The sequence below is a fragment of the Pristiophorus japonicus genome, chromosome 20 (genome assembly GCF_044704955.1).
Source record: "Pristiophorus japonicus isolate sPriJap1 chromosome 20, sPriJap1.hap1, whole genome shotgun sequence".
NCBI lineage: Eukaryota > Metazoa > Chordata > Chondrichthyes > Pristiophoridae > Pristiophorus > Pristiophorus japonicus.
Window position 1 is genome coordinate 79,104,700 of NC_091996.1, and position 19,746 is coordinate 79,124,445.

At 46.3% G+C, this 19,746-nt stretch overlaps 1 pseudogene; it reads right to left on the reverse strand.

The window, feature by feature from the left end:
• The window catches only part of LOC139232785 (zinc finger protein 850-like), a 146,609-nt pseudogene that overhangs the window by 89,977 nt on the left and 36,886 nt on the right, over positions 1–19,746 (reverse strand).

The window sequence follows — 19,746 nt, forward strand, 5'->3', positions numbered from 1 at the left end:
TCCATCATTATGGAAGTAGTAGCAGGACATTAAGAAAATCATGTTGCAGTCAAGCAGAGTCAGCATGGTTTTATAAAAGGGATATCATGTTTGACAAATTTGCTGGAGTTTTTTGAGAATGTAACGAGCAGAGTGGATAAAGGAGAACCAGTTGATGTTGCATATTTGGATTTCCAGAAGCATTCAATAAGCTGCCACACAAAAGGTCACTGCACAAGCTAAGAGCTCACGGGGTTGGGGGTAATATATTAGCATGGATAGAGGATTGGCTAACTAACAGTAAACAGAGACGGAATAAATAAGTCATTTTCAAGTTGGCAAACTGTAACTAGTGAAGTGCTGCAGTGATCAGTGCTGGGGCCTCAACTATTAACAATTTATATTAATGACTTGGATGAAGGGACCGAGTGTAACACAGCCAAATTTGCTGATGATACAAAGATAAGTGGGAAAGTAAGTTGTGAGGAGGATGCAAAGAATCTACAAAGGGATATAGATAGGCTCAGTGAGTGGCCAAAAATCTGGCAGATGGGTGAAATGTGGCAAAATGTCAGGTTATCCCCTTTGATAGGAAAAATAAAAAAGCAAATTATTATTGAAATGGGGACGATTAAAAAATGCTGTAGTACAGAGGGATGTTTGGGTTCTTGTACCTGAAACACAAAAAGTTAGCATGCATGCACAGCAAGTAATCAATAAGCAAATGGAATGCTGGCCTTTATTGCAAGGGGGATGGAGTTTAAAAGTAGTGAAGTCCTGCTACAACTGTACAGGGCATTGGTAAGACCATACCTGGAGTACTGCGCAGTTTTGGTCTGGACTTGTCTCCATTCCCATGCCGAGGTGATTGCTACATCAGACAGTGGGGGGGGGGGTGAATACTTGGCAAGATTTTGAACTAAAGATCAATTTAGGATTAAAGTAGAAGTTCTTAATTTTATTGCAAACTGAATTTCTGTTGAGAGTCACTGAATTAAGGGGAAAGATAACACACAGCATTTCTTAAATGGACAGTGTTCTCGGGGTTGCAATCAGCAATATCCAGAATATTAAAGTCCAGCCCAGTTATAGGGTTATTAACATCAGCAGAAACAAACCCCCACTGTCAGAATGAACATGGTTCAGTTGGGATGTGATTAACTGCAGCAATAACAACAGATTCCAACCCCTGCAGTCATTTGTGAACTCGCTGGTGTGTCAGCAGATTGGATGACAGAGTAAATCCCTCCCCACACTCAGGGCAGGTGAACGGCCTCTCCCCAGTGTGAACTCATTGGTGTGTCAGCAGATTGGATGGCCGAGTGAGTTCCTTCCCATATACAGGGCAAGTGAACTGTCTCTCCCCAGTCGATGAATTTCCAGCGCAGATGGTGATCTGAATACCTTCCCACAGTCACCACATTTCCACAGTTTCTCCATGGTGTGGTATCATTGTGACTCTCCATGCTTGGACGATCAGTTGAAGCCTCGCCCACACACACAACACATTTACAGTTTCTCCGCGCTGTGAATGGTGGGATTTTTTTCAGGCTGTGTAACTTGTTAAAGCTCTTTCAACAGGCAGTGCACTGAAACACTCTCACTCGGTGGGGTGTGTCTCGGTGCCTTTCCAGGCACCATGGTATTTGAAATCTTTTTCCACAGCTAGAACAGAAAAACATTTCCCCTTCCACTTTCAAAGGCCGATGTTATCAAGGTACTGAAGAATCAATTGATTCCGTCAGATCTTGACGTGATTTTTGGTTTGTGTTTCCTGTCTGAAAATCTCCCTTTCTAATACGCTGTAAAAGGAGATAACAAAACTCATCACTGTAAGTAAAAGACAGAAATTCAGAATAGACACATCCAGTTTCCGTGGAACATTCTTTCCTCTCTTGTTCTTCCAAAGCTGTAAATTCCTGTCTTACACATTGTCCCTCCTGCTGTGCTGAAATCCAAACCCATGCACGTCTCTAGAGTTTTTCTACTTCACTCCCAGTTTTCACCACCAATTCGAACTGGGTTCAGTTCTACACCAACTAGTTCCCCTCCCCCTCCTCCATTGAAGGTGCTGACTCTGGTTGGGTTCAGTTCTACACTCACTGGGTTCCCTCCCCTGAAGGTGTTGACTGTGTCTGGGTTCAGTTCTTCACTCACTGGTTCCCCTCTCTCTCCACCCCTGAAGGTCCTGACTCTGGCTGGGTTCAGTTCTACACTCACTGGTTCCCCGCCCTCCCCTCCAGAATCTGATTCTGGCTGGGTTCAGTTCTTCACTCAATGGTTGCCCTTCCTCTTCTAAAGATGCTGACTCTGGCCGGGTTCACAGTTCTACACTCACTGGTTCCCCTTCCCTGCAGGTGCTGACTCTGGCTGGGTTCAGTTCTCCATTCCTGAAGCTGCTGACTCTGGCTGGATTCAGTTCAAGACTAACTGGTTCCCCTCTGTCTCCTCCGCTTTTGGTTCTGACCCTGGCTCATTTCAGTTCTATACTCACTGGTTCCACTCCCTCCCTCTCCTAAAGGAGCTGACTCTGGCTGGGTTCAGGTCTACACTCACTGATTTCCCCTTCCTCTCTTCCTCTGAAGGTGCTCACTCTGCTGGGTTCAGTTCTACACTCACTGGTACCCCTCCCCTGAATGTCCTGACTCTGGCTGGGTTCAATTCCACAGACACTGACATCGTTCACTTTGTCCCTGTCTCAAATGGCCATGCATGCACTGTGCCACTCATTAAATCAAGATGGCGGAGCGCTGAACCTGCCTTCCTGTACCAAGATGGCCACCATTAGCCTGGGCCTGTGGCCGGGAGAAAGCACCGAAGCTGCAACCGCCGATATTCCGGTTATTATTCCGAGCTTACGGCAGGCACCAGTTGGTTATGAAGTCTCACCGGCTCTCCGCTTGTTCATTACTCCCGTCCGCTCCGTGGAACCTATGCAAACCGTGTCTCCTCTGCCATTACACTCACCGCTCATGCTCCAAACAGTCAGGGCCCGCACCTGCGCACTGAGCTCCTGTAGACTGGGTGCGACGCATTCTCCCCGTGGGGCATGCTGGGTAAATAAAACTCTGCGGAATCGGAGCAGGAGTGGGCCCCCCGGCCCCCCCCCCCCCCCCCCCCGAGCCTGCTCCCCATTCAATAAGATCATGGCTGGTCTGATCATCGACTCAGCTCCACTTCCCCGTCCGCTCCCCAAAACCCCTTAATTCCTTAACGGCTAAAAAACTGCCTATCTCTGTCTTAAATTTATTCAATGATCCAGGTTCCACCGCTCTCTGAGGCAGCGAATTCCACAGATTTACAACCCTCTGAGAGAAGAAATTCCACCTCATCTCAGTTTTAAATGGACTGAGGAGAAAGATTGCATTTGTGAATAGAACAGAATTTACTGGGATTGCACTGGGCACTGAACCATGTTCATTCTGGCAGCTCTTGTTTGTTTCTGATGATCTTATACCCTATACCTGAGCTGGAGATTAATATTGTGTATAAATGTTGAATCAATTATCTTTGTTTCAAACGCAGTGTGTCGAATATTGATCCCTCCATGATCAGAGGAGACTGATTGATGTTCTGTTATTGACTGTTCCAGTTTAGGGCTTTTTCTTAATCTAACTTATATCATTTCTCACCTAGTTTGCCTTCTATCATATCAAACACCAAACTTGTTCCGTTTGAGCACATGCGTTCTGGTTGTAGTAGACTGAACTGTAGTGTCTCACTTTAAACTCAGCTCTAATCCTTTGAACCACCGCTTTATTGAACTGTCTTACAGAAATAAGGGATTTCAAATCTTATGCATCAGTTAACAAGTTTTTGGAACCGATTTAATTTTAAAAACTCATCCACATATCTTGCACATGATAGCCTGTGAAATATTCTGATATTTGTAATTGTCATTGCCACAACATCCGTTCCCTAGCCACTGACTCCATCCCTCTCCCCACCTTCTGTCCGAGGCAGAACCAGACTGTTCGCAACCTTGGTGTCATACTTGACCCTGAAATAAGTTTTTGACCACAGATCCACAGCATAACGAAGGCTGCCTATTTCCATCTCTGCAACATCACCCATCTACAGTCTTGCCTCAGCTCATCCACTGCTTAAGCCCTCATCCATGTCTTTGTTACTTTGGAATTTGTCTATTCCAATGCACTCCTCCCACATTCTACCCTGCAAAAAGTGTTGATCCAAAAGTCGGCTGCCCATGTCCTAACTCACACCAAATCCAGCTCACCCATCACCACTGTGCTCGCTGACCTACATTGGCTTTTGGTTAAGCAATGCCTTGATTTCAAAATTCTAATACTTATTTTCAAATCCCTCCATCCCTCACCGCTCCCGAGCTCTGTAATCTCCTCCAGGCCCACAACACCCGACCCCTCTGTCCCATGAGATATCTGTCTTCCTGAGCATCCCTGATTATAATTGTTCAACCTTCTGTTACCCAGGCCACAAGTTCTGGAACACCCAGCCTAAATCTTTCTAACTAACCCGTGCTGTACCTGCCCTGGCAGCTTTTGATGGGCTAGCGTACAGCAAGCTTTTCCATGCTGTATCTTCCCTCTGAGTGTTTGATGGAACAATGTAGATGGAGATTTACTCTGTATCTAACCCGTGCTTTACCTACCCTGGGAGTGGTTGATGGGACAATGTAGAAGGATATTTACTCTGTATTTAATCAATGCAGTACTTGCCCTGGAAGTGTTTGGTGGGTTAGCGTAGCGGGAGCTTTACTCTGTATCTAACCCATGCTGCACTTGTCCTGGGAATATTTGATGGGACAATGTAGAGGGAGCGTTACTCTGTATGTAACTGGTGCTAGGAGTGCTGCTGGACAGTGTAAAGTGAGTTCTATTCTTATCTAACCCGTGCTGTACCTGTGATTGAAGTGTTTTATGGATCAGTTTATGGGGAGCTTTACTCTGACTAACCCATGCTGTGCCTGTTGTGGGACTGTTTGATGGGACAGCATAGAGGGAACTTTATTCTGTACTCGGGGCTGAGACTAAATAACCAACACGAGCAAAAGAACACTGTGTCTTTTCTTCATTTACTCTGTATCTAACATTCGCTGTGCCTGCCTGGGAATGTCTGGTGAGACAGAATAGAGGGAGATGTACTCTGTGTCTAACCTGTGCTGTATCTGCTCTGGGAACGTCTGGTGGAACAGTATAGAGGGAGCTTTACTCTGTATTTAACCCATGTTGTACCTGCCCTGGGAAAGTTTGATGGGACAGTGTAAAGGAAGCTTTATTCTGTATCTAACCGGTGTTGTGCCTGTCCTGGGCATTTTTGGATTGGCTATTTAGAGAGAGGTTTACTACGCATCTAAATTATGCTGTACTTGCCCTGGGAGTGTTTGATGGGTCAGTGTAGAGAGAGCTTCACTCTGTTTCTAACATGTGCTGTACCTGCCCTAGGATTGTTTGTTGTGACAGTGTAGAGGGATAAATTATTCTGTACTTATCCCGTGCTGTTCCTGCCCTGGAGTGTTTGGGGGAGATATACTCAGTGTCTGACATGTGTTGTACCGGCCCTGGCAGTGTTTGATGGGACAATGTTGAGGGAGCTTTACTCTGTATCTAACCTGTCTAGTACCTACCCTGAGATTCTTTACGACAGTGTAGAGGGAGCTTTACTCTGTATATAACCCGTGCTGTACCTGTCCTGGGAGTGTTTGATGGGACAGCATAGAGGGAGCTTTACTCGTAATCTATCCCATGCTGTACCTGTCCTGGGAGTGTTTGATGGGACAGTGTAGAGGGAGATTTACTCTGTATTTAACCCGTGCTGTACCTGTCCTGGGAGTGTTTGATGGGACAGCGTAGAGGGAGCTTTACTCGTTATCTGTCCCATCCTGTTCCTGTCCTGGGAGTGTTTGATGTGACAGTGTAGAGGGAGCTTTATTCTGTATCTAACCAATGCAGTATCTACTCTGGAATGCTTGGGACAGGGCAGAGGGAGATATACTCCATATCTAACATGTGTTGTAACTGCCCTTGGAATGTCTGGTGGGACAGTGTTGAGGGAGCTTTAATCTATATCTAAGCAAGACAAGTATACCTTAGATACGGAGGGCAAAACTGTGCACAGTACACCAGGTGTGGTAAGGGAGTAAAAGATTATGTGGAGTGAGCAGGGAAGTGGAGCTGAGCCTATGAGGTCATGATCTTATTGAATGAGGAGCAGGCTCGGGGGCGGCTGGTGACCCACTCCTGCCCCGATTTCTCATGGTCTTATGTACCCAGCATGCCCCGCGGGGGAGACTGTGCCGATCCAGACGACAGGAGCTCAGTGCGCAGGCGCGGGACCTGACTGTGTTTGGAGCATAAGCGGTGCGTGTAATGGCGGGGATGACACGGTTCACACAGGTTCCACAGAGATGTCATTTTCCGCGGAGCGAAGGGGAGTAATAGACCAGCAGGGAGCCGCGGAGTTCCATAAACAACCGGTGCCTGCCGCAAGCTCGGAATAATAACCAGAATATTGGCGGTTGCAGCTTCGGGGCTTTATCCCAGTCACAGGCCCAGGCTAACGGTGCCATGTTGGTACAGGGAGTCAGGTTCAGCGCTACGCCATCTTCATTTAGTGAATAGTACAGCGCTTGCGCGGCCATCTTGTTGAAGGAACAAAGTGAGCGATTTCAGTGTCTGTCGAAGAGAAACCAGTCAGAATCAGTACCTTCAAGGGAAGGAAGGGGAACTAATGAGTTCAGAACTGAACCCAACCAGAGTCAGCACCTTCATGGGAGGGAGGTGGAGGGGAACCAGTGAATGCGGAACTGAACACAGTGTGAGTCAGCATCTTTTGGGGGTGAGAGGGAGGGGAACCAGAGAGTCTATATCTGAACCCAAAAGTAGTGTCTTCAGGGGAGGAGAGAGATGGGAGGGAGGGGAACCAGTGAGCATAGAACTGAACCCAGCCAGAGTCAGCAACTGCAGGGGGTGGAGAGAGAGAGGGGAACCAGTGAGTGTAGAACTGAACCCAGTCAGAGTCGACACCTTCAGGGGATGAGGGGGAGGAGAACCAGTGAGTGTAGAACTGAACCCAGCTAGAATCAGCACCGGCAGGAGAGAGCAAGAGAGGGGGTTGGGAAGGGAACCAGTGAGTGTTGAGCTGAACCCAGCCAGAGTCAGCACCATTAGGGGAGGAGAGGGAGGGGAACCAGTGAGTGTAGAATTGAACCCAGCCAGAGTCAGCACCTTCAGGGGAAAGTAGAGGGATGGGAACCAGAATTTATTTCTGAACACAGCCAGAATCAGCACCTTCCAGGGAGGAGAGCGATGGGATGGAGGGGAACCAGTGAGTATAGAACTGAACTCAGCCAGAGTCAGCAACTTCAGGGGAGGAGAGGGAGAGGAACCAGGAAGTGTAAAATTGAACCCAGCCAGAGTCAGTATCTTCAGAGGAGGAAAGGGACGAGAACCATTGAGTGTAGAACTGAAGGCAGCCAGACTGGGCACCTTCAGGACAGGAGAGAGATGGGAGGGAGGGGAGCCAGTGAGTGTAGAAGTGATCGCAGCCTGAGTCAGCATCTTCAGGGGTGGAGAGCGAGGGGAACCAATGAGTGTAGAACTGAAACCAGCCAGAGTCAGCACCTTCTGGGGAGAGGAAAACCAGTGAGTGTACATCGGAACCCAGCCAGGGTCAGCATCTTCAGGGCAGAAGTGGGAGGGGAACCAGTGAGTGTAGAACTGAACCCAGCCAGTGTCAGCACCTTCAGGGGAGGAGTGGGAGGGGAACCAGTGAGTGTAGAACTGAACCCAGCCAGTGACAGCATCTACAGGGATGGGACCCAGTGAGTGTATTTCTGAACCCAGCCAGAATTAGTGGTTATAAGTGGGAGTGGAGGAGAAACAGTCTAGAAATGTGCGATGGGTTTGGATTTCAACACAGCAGGAGGGACAATGTGTGGGGCAGGGATTTACAGCTTTGGAAGAACAAGAGAGAAAAGAATGTTCCATGGAAACTAGATTTGCCTATTCTGAATTTCTGTCCTGTGCTGACAGTGATGAGTTTTGCTATCTCCTTTTGCAGCGTATTAGAAGGGGACATTTTCAGACAGGAAACACAAACCAAACATCACGTCAAGATCTGACGGAGTCAATCGATTCATCAGAAGTTGAATATCATTGGCCTTTGAAAGTGGAAGGAGAAATGCTTGTCTGTTCTGCCTCTGGGAATAGATTTCAACTGTGTATGTGACTGGAAAGGCACCAAGACGCACACACCCGAGTGAGTGTTCCAGTGCACTGACTGTGGAAAGAGCTTTAGCCAGTTACACAGCCTGAAAAAACTGCACCATTCACAGTGCAGAGAAACTGTAAACGTGTTATGTACGTGGGCGAGGCTTCAACTGATCGTCCAACTTTGGAGAGTCACAAGGATACCCGCACCATGGAGAAACCGTGGAAATGTGGTGACTGTGGGAAGGTATTCAGATCACTGCCTGCGCTGGAAATTCATCAACACAGTCACACTGGGGAGAGGCCATTCACCTGCCCCATGTGTGGGAAGGGATTCACTCGGTCATCCCACTTTGGAACTCACCAGCGAGTTCACACTGGGGAGAGGCCATTCACCTGTTCAGAGTGTGGGAAGGGATTCACTCCGTCATCTGACCTGCTGGGACACCAGCGAGTTCACAAGTGACTGCAGCGGTTGGAATCTGCTGTTATTGCTGCTGTTAATCACATTCCGACTGAACCATGTTCATTCTGACAGTTGGGGTTTGTTTCTGCTGATGTTAATAACCCTATAACTGGGCTGGACTTTAATATTCTGGATATATTGCTGATTGTGTTCTCGGGGCTGCAGTGACCATTTAAGAAACACTGTGTGTTATCTTTATCCTTAATTCAGCGACTCTGAACAGAAATTCAGTTTGAAATTAAATTATGAACTTTTACTTTAATCCTAAAATGATCTTTGGTGCAAAATCTAAAATAGTGTCAAAGTTTCCACCGAATAAAATCTCCCATTAGAACAAGCTTGCTGACAATTCTTACTGACTTACATATTACACACAATGGCCCCTCCATTATCCACCAGAAAGAAGGGGAATGGGAATTGGTGGGGAATCAGTGTCCCCAAATGTTGTCCCTCCCGTCTGGTGCAACAATCCCCTCGGAACAGGAATGGAGACAAGTCCAGACCAAAACTGTGTGCAGTACTCAGGTGTGCTCTTACCAATGCCCTGCACAGTTGTAGCAGGGCCTCCCTACTTTTATACTCTATCCCCCTTGCAATAAAGGCCAGCATTCCATTTGCCTTCCTGATTACTTGCTATACCTGCATGCTAACTTTTTGAGTTTCATGTCCAAGAACCCCCACATCCCTCTGTATTACAGCATTTTGTAACTGTCCCATTTAAATAATAAATTGCTTTTTTATTTTTTCTACCAAAGGAGATAACCTGACATTTTACCACATTATAGTCCATCTGCCAGATTTTTGCCCAGTGATCCTATCAATATCCCTTTGTAGATTCTTTGCGGCCTCCTCACAACTTGCATTCCCACCTGTATTTGCATCATAAGCAAATTTGGCTGCATTGCCCTTCATCCAAATCATTAATATAAATTATAAATATTTGAGGCCCAGCACTGATCTCTGCGGAATCCCACTAGTCACAGTTTGCCAACCTCTATCCATGCTTATATATTACCCCCAACCACTTGACTCTTAGCTTGTGCAGTAACCTTTTGTGTGGCAGCTTATTGAATGCTTTCTGGAAATGCAAATATTTGACATCAACCGGTTCTCCTTTATCCACTCGGCTCATTACATCCTCAAACAACTCCAGCAAATTTGTCAAACATGATTTCCCTTTCGTAAAACCATGCTGAATCTGCTTGACTGCAATATGATGTTCTACATGTCCTGCTACTACTTCCTTAATGATGGACTCCAGTATTTTCCCAATGACAGATGGTAGGCTAACTGGTCTGTAGTTTCCTGCTCTCTGTCTCCCTTCTTTATTAAATGGGAGTTTAACATTTGCGTTTTTCCAGTCCGCTGGGATCTCTCCATATTTCAGGGAGTTTTGGCAGATTATAACCAATGCATCCACTACCTTTGCAACCACTTATTTTAAGACCCTAGGATGCATGTCGTCAGGTCTGCAGGACTTGTGCACCTTTCGTCCCATTAGTTTGCTTAGTACTTTATCTCTTGTGATAGTGACTGTTTTAATTCTCCCCTCTTCCCCCCCTCCCCCTGCAGTAGCTCCTTTATTATCAACTATTGGGATGTTTTTCGTGTCCTCCATCATGAAGACGGATACAAAATATTTGTTCAAAATCTCTGCCATATTTCCATGTTTCCCATTAGTAATTCTCCAGTCTCATCCTCTAAGGGAACACCGTTTACTTTAGCTGCTCGTTTCCTTTTTATATACCTGTAGAAGCTCTTACTGTCTGTTTTTATATTTCTTGCTAGTTTGCTCTCATCTGCTATCTTCTGTCTTTATAATTTTTTTTTAGTTGTCCTTTGCTGGTTTCTAAAAATTTCCCAATCTCTGGCCTTCCACTGTCCTTCACAACATTGTATGCCTCTTTTTTCAATTTGATACCATCCTTTACTTCCTTAGTTATCCAGGGATGGTTCATCCTTCTCTTAGCATCTTTATTTCTCACTTGAATAAATCTTTGCTGAGAGTTATGAAATATCTCCTTAAATATTTGCCACTGCGTTTCTACAGTCTTACCCTTTAACATATTTCCCCAGTCCACTTGGTGCCAGTGACAAGGGTTGGTTTATATCACATGGGAGGAGCTTGGTGTCAGTGATTGTGGGATTGGTTCAACCCTCTTTGACCTGACCAAGGCCTTTGGCACTGTCAACCGTGAGGGATTAGAAACATGGAAAATAGGTGCAGGAGTAGGCCATTTGGCTCTTCGAGCCTGCACCGCCATTCAATGAGTTCATGGCTGAACATGCAACTTCAGTACCCCATTCCTGCTTTCTCGCCATACCCTTGATCCCCCTAGGAGTAAGGACTACATCTAACTCCTTTTTGAATGTATTTAGTGAATATGGAGTGTATTCTACAAATTCAGCTGTCCTCAAAAATGTGTCACCATCCTCCTCTTGCGTCATGATAACATGCAAGCTGTGATCCTGACCAATGGATTCACCACAGACCCAATTCATGTATGGACAGGGGTGAAGCAAGGCTGTGTCATTGCACCGACGCTCTTCTCGATCTTCCTTGCTGCAATGCTACATCTCACCATCAGTAAGCTTCCCGCTGGAGTGGAGATAATCTATAGAACAAACAAGAAACTGTTCAACCTCCATCGCCTTCAGACCAGATCCAAGGTCGTGCCATCCTCTGTCATCGAATTACAATATGCAGCTGGCATTGAGTCGGTGCTCACTCAGAGTACGAACTCCAAACCATCGTCAACACGTTCACCATAGCGTCTGAGAGCATGGGCCTTACACTAAACATCTGGAAAACAAAGGTGCTCTATCAACCTGCTCCCGCTGCACAGCACTGCAACCCCACTCCACCCTCCCGATTATCAAAATCCATGATGATGAGGCCTTGGTTAACGTGAACCATTTTTCATACCTCCGAAGCCTACTGTCAACAAGGGCAGGTACTGATGATGAGGTCCAATACCGCCTTCAGTGTGCTCGTGCAGCCTTTGGTCACCTAAGAAATAGAGTGTTTGAAGACCAGAACCTTAAATCCGGCACAATGTTCATGGTCTACAGAGCAGTAGTGATATCTGCCTGCCCTCATACATGCTTCTCAGACATGGACTATGTACAGTAGGCACATCAAAGCACTGGAGAAGTACCATCAACGCTGCCTCTGGAAGATCCTGCAAATCCATTAGCAAGATAGGTACACCAACATCTGTTCCCGCGCAGGCCAACATCCTCAGCATTGAACACGCTCGATCAGCTACCATGGACGGGCCACATCATCCATATGCTCGATACGAGAGTCCCAAAGCAAGCGCGCTGCTCGGAGCTTTGACACGAGGGGGGGTGGGGGCGGGCAGAGAAAATATTTCAAGGACACCCTCAAGGCCTCCTTGAAGAAGTTCAGCATCCTCACCGACTCTGTGGGATGACCTGGCGCAAGATCGCTGAAAATGGAAGAGAATAATCCGTGAGGGCGTCGAACACTTCGCATCTCTTTACCTGGAGCAAGCAGAGACCAAGCGCATACGGCGGAAGGAGCACACGACAACCCAAGCACTTCGACAAACCGGCACTTCAACCAATGTAATTTCAACCACCGTCTGTCCAATCTGCGACAGAGACTGACCCAATAAGGTGAGCCTGGGCTCGCCCAATAGGGTGATGTGGTGACCAGAACTGTGCATTGGACTTACAGACATCTGAGACCTCATTTGTAATGTAGAAGCAGGTCATCCTCGACTCCGTGGGACTGCCTATGCTGATGATATTTAGTTTATATCAGACCGGAGGAGATTGGTGGCAGTGAATGTGGGTGGGTTTATATTAGACAGGAGGGGATTGGTGGCAGTGACTGTGATATTGGTTTATATCAGACAGGAGGAGATTGGTGTCATGGAGTGATAGCAGTTTACAACACAGAAGGAGGCCATGTGGCCCATCATGACTGTGCAGCCTAAAAAGAGCTATCCAGCCTTATCCCACTTTCCAGCTCTTGGTCCGTAGCCCTGTCGATTACGGCACTTCCAGTGCACATCCAAGTACTTTTGTAAATGTGATGAGGGTTTCTGCCTCTACTACTCTTTCAGGCAGTAAGTTCCAGACTCCCACCTCTCTCTGGAGGTTATGCTAGAACTGTGTATAACACTAGTTAGGACACAGCCGGAATACTTGCATAGTTCTGGTCACCACATCACCCTATTGGGCTAGCCCAGGCTCACCTTATTGGGTCAGCACAGGCTCACCCTATTGGGCCAGCACGGGCTCACCCTATTGGGCCGGCATGGGCTCACCCTATTGGGCCAGCACGGGCTCACCTTATTGGGTCAGCACAATAAAACCAGTGTTGAGCAGAGAAAATCAGCAGCTCATTGATTTTATTCACACTTTGCGCACAGCGGGTTCAGAACTGAACCAAACCATGTAAGCTGGAAATGCATCATCGCAGCCACACTGGGGAGAAGCCGTTCACCTGCTCTGCATGTGGGAAGGGATTCACTCGGTCATCCCCCCTGCTGAGAAACCAGCTTGTTCACAGGTGACTGCAGGGATTGTATTCTACTGTTATTGCTGCTAATCGCATCCCAACTGAATTGTGTTTGTTCTGTTAGTTGGGGTTTGTTTCTGCTGATGTTAATAACCCCTATAACTGGACTGGAGTTTAATATGTTGAAATAACAGAGTATGTCAATATTTGATGTCTCCAAGATAAGAGACTAATTAATGTCCTGTTACTGACTGCTCCATTTTGGGCCTTTTCTCCTTTCTAACTCTGGATTATTTCACTTCTCATACCTTCGGTTACTCTCAGGGACAAGTCCCAGTTCCTCATACCTTCCAGAGTGCCTCCCCTAGCCTTGTATCGAGGGAATGTGTCGGTAACATGCCCAGGATCACTAAACACAAAACCCGGTCTGTTAATCACCTTCAGATACTGGACTTAGCGTGTGCTCCACAGCATCCATCTCACCTTCGATGTGTGAATGGAGCATCACACCTGCAAACCTGGTTTCAATTTAAATTTGAATCCACTCAGCAAATGTACTTTTAAAGCTATGTACATGTGAACTGATCACATCAAACAATTGGCAAAGGTTTAGAGTCACCAAGATGAATAAATAAGTCTTACAGTATAGTCCAGTGCAGAAACTTAGTCTAGATGTCCACTGAAGTCCAGGAGATCGGAAACCGATGTGAGAAATGAATTCAGCAGCTGAAGACATTGAAGCGACTAAATAGCATAGCAGAGACACCCTCAACTCTTTTTTTTGGGGGGGGAGGGACAAAATAAACATTAGATCAAGTGCCCCCCGATCTGGGGGACACTCCAGACACTTTTAACTGCCCTCTTTTTAAAAATTTTTTATTTATTTATTTTTGTTTTTGGTTTTTTTTTGTGGGTTTTTTGTGATTTTTTTGGGGCATTAAAATGATATATTTTTACAAGTGCCCCCTATAAAAGGGGAGGGGGACACTAAAACCGGCAATTAAAGCAAATTAAACTTTAAAACATATAAAATCAAATTAAAATTTGGTTGCTGGGGGTAACGATGCACTCCAGTCCCTCCGCGCCCACCTCTCGCGGAAGGCCATGAGTGTACCGGTGGACACCGCAAGAGACACCCTCAACCAACACCACTAAATAACAGATGATCTAATTATCATGTTGCTGTTTATGGGAGATTGCTGTGAGCACAAATTGTCTGTCACATTTCCTACATTACAACAGTGCCTGCACTTCTAAAGTAGTTCATTGGCTGTAAAGGGCTTGAGGACGTGCTGTGACCATGAAAGTTGCTCTTTTTTTTTCTTAATGCTGACTGATTTGATGTTATCGTGCTCACCAGGTGGCACATCAATTGATTTAACAAACTCGCAAAGACATTTCAGTTTGGTGTTTAACTTTATTAGTCCAAAGTCCATCACTAAGACTGGCTCAGTAGCACCACTACTCACCAATCCCATCTGGAACAGTCTAGCCCAAAGATGTAGTTCAACACTAGATCCTAGTTCCCACCATTCAGATTCCCAAGGCTTGGGGTTGCCTGTTCTGTCTCTCTATTTGTCTGTATCATTTGCACTGTGATTCTGGGATATCCTAATTCACTCAATTATGATCTTTAAAGCCAGAGACAGGGGAGATATATTGTGTCCAATATGTGGAATGGCATGAATGGCTTCATCCTCCAGAGGCAGTCCCATCTGCAGACGAGTGGAGTTATGGTGATGTACCAGTACCAATGTTGTAGCACCGATATGCATGTTTCTCGGTGGAATCAAGCAAAAGTGATGTTCTAGTATGGGGCATCAGGTTGAACCCACAGTCATTTATGTAACAGTACTAGTCACACAATACTGTCATTTTCCTTTATACATGGTCTTTGCCCCATTTACTTATTCCAATCTGGCATTCTGGAGAATTTGTCGAGGGTGAACCCACATCTGGAACAACTACAAACCCATGTTGTCCCTTTCGGAGTACAACATTGGATATCTGGCGCTATCCAAGTTCCTCCCTTCTTAATCAGATATCTTGGATATTTCTCATACTATTTATGGATCGGACCTAGCTCAGAGTCTTCCATCCTTGCAAACCATTCTACCTGATACACCTTCCAAGATTTCGTCTCAGTTCCATTTTTCCTTAACAAAGGCAAGACCAATCCCACTGCTCTAATATCTTCACTTCTTTCCCCTTCCCTACGTGCCAACATCCACATTCCCATTGGCTGCATCACGTCATAATCTATGTCCTGGTTCCTTTAAACCATTTTCTCAGTTGTTCTTCATAAATAAACAAAGGGATTTGACTACCCTCTATGTTGTCCAGTCCCTGCTGTACCACATTCTGTAACACTTGCGTCTGCGCTCACTCAGAGGCCGAACTCCAAGCCATCGTCAACACCTTCACTGAGGCATACGAGGGCATAGGCCTTGCACTAAACATCAGTAAGACAAAGGTCCTCGACCATCCGGCCCCCATCACACAGCACTGCACCCCGGTTATCAAAATCCACGATGAGGCCTTGAACAACATGGAACATTTTCCATACCTCGGGAGCCTACTGTCAACAAGAGCAGACATCGACGTCGAGGTTCAACACCGCCTTCAGTGTGCCAGTCCAACCTTCGGTCGTCTGAGGAAGAAAGTGTTTGAAGACCAGGACCTCAAACCCAGCACCAAGCTCATGGTCTATAGAGCAGTAGTAATATACGCCCTCCTATATGGCTCAGAGACATGGACTATATACAGCAGGCACCTCAAAATGCTGGAGAAGTACCACTAGCGCTGCCTCACAAGATCCTGCAAATCCCTTGGCAGGATAGGCGCACCAACATTAGTGTTCTCGCTCAGGCCAACAGCATCGAAGCATTGACCATACTCGATCAGTTCCATGGGGCGGGCCACATCGTCCGTATGCCTGACACAAGATTCCCAAAACAAGTGCTCTACTCAGAGTTTCAACATGGCAAGCGAGCTGCAGGTGGGCAGAGGAAATGCTTCAAGGACACCCTCAAAGTCTCCTTGAAAAAATGCAACATCCCCACCGACACCTGGGAATCTCTGGCCCAAGCATGTCCAAAGTGGAGAAGCATCTGGGAAGGCGCTGAACACTTCGGGTGTCATCGCCAAGAGCAAGCTGAAGCCAAGTATAGACAGCAGGAGTGCATGGTAACCCAGGTTTCACATCCACCCACCCGTTCCTTCAACCACCGTCTGTCCCACCTGTGACAGAGTCTGCAGGACCTGCATCTTCAGTCACCTGAGAATTCCGAGTGACTGCCTATGAGGCAATTAGCAGCTAGTTAAAACCCGTTCTGTAAACGACTGACCAGTAGTGAGTCATCTGACCGAGATACAGTTTAAAAATAGGCAGCTCATGCAGAGCACAGAGTGTAGCAGCATAGAGTGGCATTCGTGAGTTTGGTAAGTGGGTGAGTTTTAAGGGTAAGTGGGGGTGGCAGGTGCTGTTTTATCTTATTTTTCCTACCAGTGCTGACACTAGAGCAGCTGATAAGGAGTGCGAGATTAGGAGACGGAGGCCCAGAGACTAGCCCAACCAGCTGCAGACAAAGATAGAGGGGTGCGAAATCGAGAGGCGACATCACAGCCAAGTTGGTAAGTGGTTGGCTGTTCGACTGGTAAATATAACTCTCTTTTAGCTTGACTTTTAGAGTGGTTTAATGGGCAGCGAACTACTAAGTAGCTGTTTGGTGTTTTAAGTAAATTTTAGTAAGTAAATTAATTTAAGGGTTAAGTCATGGTAGGAGAGCTCGGACCCATGTCATGCTCCACCTGTGCTATGTGGGAAATCAGGAACACGTCCAGTGTCCCTGACTACTATGTGTGTGGGAAGTGTGTCCAGTTGCAGCTCCTGACAGACCGCATGATGGCACTGGAGCTGCGAATGGACTCACTCTGGAGCATGCGCGATGCGAGAATGTTGTGGATAGCACATTTAGTGAGTTGGTCACACTGCAGGGAAGGGTTAGGACAGATAGTGAATGGGTGACCAAGGGACAAGACAAGAGCAGGAAGGTAGTGCAGGAGTCCCCTGTGGTCATCTCCCTCCAAAACAGATATACTGTTTTGGATACTGTTGGGGGTGATGACTTACCAGGGGAAGGCACCAGCAGCTAGGTTCATGGCACCATGGGTGACTCTGCTGCACAGAAGGGCGGGAAAAAGAGTGGGAGAGCTATAGTGATAGGGAACTCTATTGTAAGGGGAATAGATAGGAGTTTCTGCGGCCACAACCGAGACTCCATGATGGTATGTTGCCTCCCTTTTGCAAGGGTCAAGGATGTCTTGTAGCGGCTGCAGAGCATTCTGGAGAGGGAGGGTGAACAGCCAGTTGTCGTTGGTACATATAGGTATCAACGATATAGGTAAGAAGCAGGAAGAGGTCCTACAAGCTGAATTTAGGGAGCTAGGAGTTAAATTAAAAAGTAGGACCTCAAAGGTAGTAATCTCTGGATTGCTACCAGTGCCACGTGCTAATCAGAGTAGAGGGAGCAGGATAGTTAGAATAAATACGTGGCTTGAGCAGTGGTGCAAGAGGGAGGGATTCAAATTCCTGGGACATTGGAACCAGTTCTGGGGGAAGTGGGACCTGTACAAAAGGGATGGTCTGCACTTGGGCAGGGGGGCTCATTTGCAAATGCAGTTCTGGAGTGTTTAAACTAATATGGCAAGGGGATGGGAACCTATGCAGCGAGACAGGGCAAAGTAATATGGAGTCAGAAACAGATGGTAGAAAGGTAAAAAGCAATAGTGGAAGGCCAGTAAACAAAGGCAAGAAACAAAAAAGGCCACACAACATCATAATTCTAAAAGGACAAAGGCTGTTAAAAAAACAAGCCTGAAGGCTTTGTGTCTTAATGCAAGGAGTATCCGTAATACGGTGGATGAATTAACTGTGCAAATAGATGTTAACAGAGATGATGTGATTGGGATTTCAGAGATGTGGCTCCAGGATGATCAGGGCTGGGAACTCAACATCCAAGGGTATTCAACATTCAGGAAGGATAGAATAAAAGGAAAAGTTGGTGGGGTAGCATTGCTGGTTAAAGAGGAGATTACTGCAATAGTTAGGAAGGACATTAGCTTGCATGATGTACAATCTATATGGGTAGAGCTGCAGAACACCAAAGGGCAAAAAACGTTAGTGGGCGTTGTGTACAGACCTCCAAACATTCGTAGTGATGTTGCGGAGGGCATCAAACAGGAAATTAGGGGTGCATGCAATAAAGGTGCAGCAGTTATCATGGGTGACTTTAATATGCATATAGATTGGGCTAACCAAACTGGAAGCAATACGGTGGAGGAGGATTTCCTGGAGTGTATAAGGCATGGTTTTCTGGACCAATATGTCGAGGAACCAACTAGGGGGGAGGCCATCTTCGACTGATGTTGTGTAATGAGAGAGAATTAATTAGCAATCTCATTGTGCGAGGCCCCTTGGGGAAGAGTGACCATAATATGGTGGAATTGGACATTAGGATGGAGAATGAAACAGTTAATCCAGAGACCATGGTCCAGAACTTAAAGAAGGGTAGCTTTGAAGGTATGAGGCGTCAATTGGCTAGGATAGATTGGCGAATGATACTTAAGGGGTTGACAGTGGATGGGCAATGGGAGACATTTAGAGACCGCATGGATGAACTACAACAATTGTACATCACTGTCTGGCTTAAAAATAAAAAAGGGAAGGTGGCTCAACTGTGGCTATCAAGGGAAATCAGGGATAGTATTAAAGACAAGGAAGTGGCATACAAATTGGCCAGAAATAGCAGCGAACCCAGGGACTGGGAGAAATTTAGAACTCAGCAGAGGAGGACAAAGGGTTTGATTAGGGCAGGGAGAGTACGAGAGGAAGCTTGCAGGGAACATTAAGATGGACTGCAAAAGCTTCTATAGATATGTAAAGAGCAAAAGGTTAGTAAAGACAAACGTAGGTCCCCTGCAGTCAGAATCAGGGGTAGTCATAACTGGGAACAAAGAAATGGCAGACCAATTGAACAAGTACTTTGGTTCGGTATTCACTAAGGAGGACACAAACAACCTTTCGGATATAAAAGGAGTCCGAGGGTCTAGTAAGAAGGAGGAACTGAGGGAAATCCTTATTAGTCGGGAAATTTGTTGGGGAAATTGATGGAATTGAAGGCCGATAATTCCCCAGGGCCTGATGGTCTGCATCCCAGAGTGCTTAAGGAGGTGGCCTTGGAAATAACGGATGCAATGACAGTCATTTTCCAACATTCCACAGACTCTGGATCAGTTCCTACGGAGTGGAGGGTAGCCAAAGTAACCCCACTTTTTAAAAAAGAGGGAGAAAACAGGGAATCAGCCTGACATTGGTAGTGGGTAAAATGATGGAATCAATTTATTAAGGATGTCATAGCAGCGCATTTGGAAAGAGGTGACATGATAGGTCCAAGTCAGCATGGATTTGTGAAAGGGAAATCATGCTTGACAAATCTTCTGGAATTTTTTGAGGATGTTTCCATTAGAGTGGACAAGGGAGAACCAGATGATGTGGTGTATTTGGACTTTCAGAAGGCTTTTGACAAGGTCCCATACAAGAGATTAATGTGCAAAGTTAA